The sequence below is a fragment of the Etheostoma cragini genome, chromosome 16, assembly GCF_013103735.1.
Source record: "Etheostoma cragini isolate CJK2018 chromosome 16, CSU_Ecrag_1.0, whole genome shotgun sequence".
Classification (NCBI taxonomy): Eukaryota; Metazoa; Chordata; class Actinopteri; order Perciformes; family Percidae; genus Etheostoma; species Etheostoma cragini.
Window position 1 is genome coordinate 23,875,733 of NC_048422.1, and position 1,057 is coordinate 23,876,789.

The 1,057-nt window shown below is 45.6% G+C and overlaps 1 protein-coding gene across 1 annotated transcript in view; it reads right to left on the minus strand.

The window, feature by feature from the left end:
* LOC117959735 (seizure 6-like protein) overlaps nt 1–1,057 on the minus strand; it is a 42,090-nt gene that overhangs the window by 31,384 nt on the left and 9,649 nt on the right. The gene's annotated exons all lie outside the window — the stretch shown is intronic.

Consider the following 1,057-nt stretch of genomic DNA (forward strand, 5'->3'; position numbering starts at 1 on the left):
ATTAATACAGAGAAAGTCAGATAATTAATACAGAGAAAGTCAGATAATTAATACAGAGAAAGTCACTCCTATTTTGTCTTTTCAAGTGTTTTATTGGTTTTTGATGCTTATGATTTTTAACTGTTTGTACTTGTGTTTTATCTGTTTAACTGATTTTATGTAAAGCACTTTGAATATCCCTGTTGCTGAAATGTGCTCTACAGATAAAATCAAGCTGCCTTGCCTTGTTGTGGCCGTCGCCACCGATTGGGCTTTTTCGGAGACTCTCAGAATCAATAAAACCCTCGACTGATGTCCTGGAAAAGACACCTCTGCCACGTTATTGTGAGTTATGGAACCTCTTTCGAGGACCAGCAAGCGGTCGCTTTTAATCCCAGCTTGATGATCGAGAGGTCACCCGGGTTTCGCTGCGGACCCCGGGGAGTCCCTGCACTGCAACTAATTCCACGGTCCTTTGAAACAGCCGACATCAAGGCTCCGCCAAACAGGAAGGAGGATCTTCAGAGTCCCTACGCCCCCCCCCCCCCCCCCCCCCCCCCCCCCCCCCCCCCCTGGGGTTGGCTGACCTTTTACGTCGGCAGCTGCAGATAGTTTTGGCCCATTTGCACAAACGCCCAAACGGTCATTCTCGTGCACCAGTGTCATTCGTTTTATCAGGTTTCCACAGCAACCTCCCACGGCCCTAAATACTGCCCTATTTCTTAAACTGGTGCAAAGAAGCCTTCTTTAGACTTAAATGTTACAAAGACAAAGGGCATGTGCGTTGATTGGAGACGTCTCCATCCAACTCCTGAAAAGACGATTATGGATGGAAGAGAGCTGGAAATTGTTGAGTCATACTAGGAATCGTCGTTGATAACAAGTTGACCTTTGAACTAAACACAGACATGCTGAGTAATTAAAGTCAGCAGCGTCTCTTCTGTCTGAGAAAGCTCAGTTTCCAGTGGACAGATCCCTGATGACACTGTTTTAAAAATCTTTCATTGAGTCCGTGTTTACCTTTTCATGTCTTTGCTGGTGTGCTTCTCTGAGTTTAAGGCAGAAAAACACATCAGCA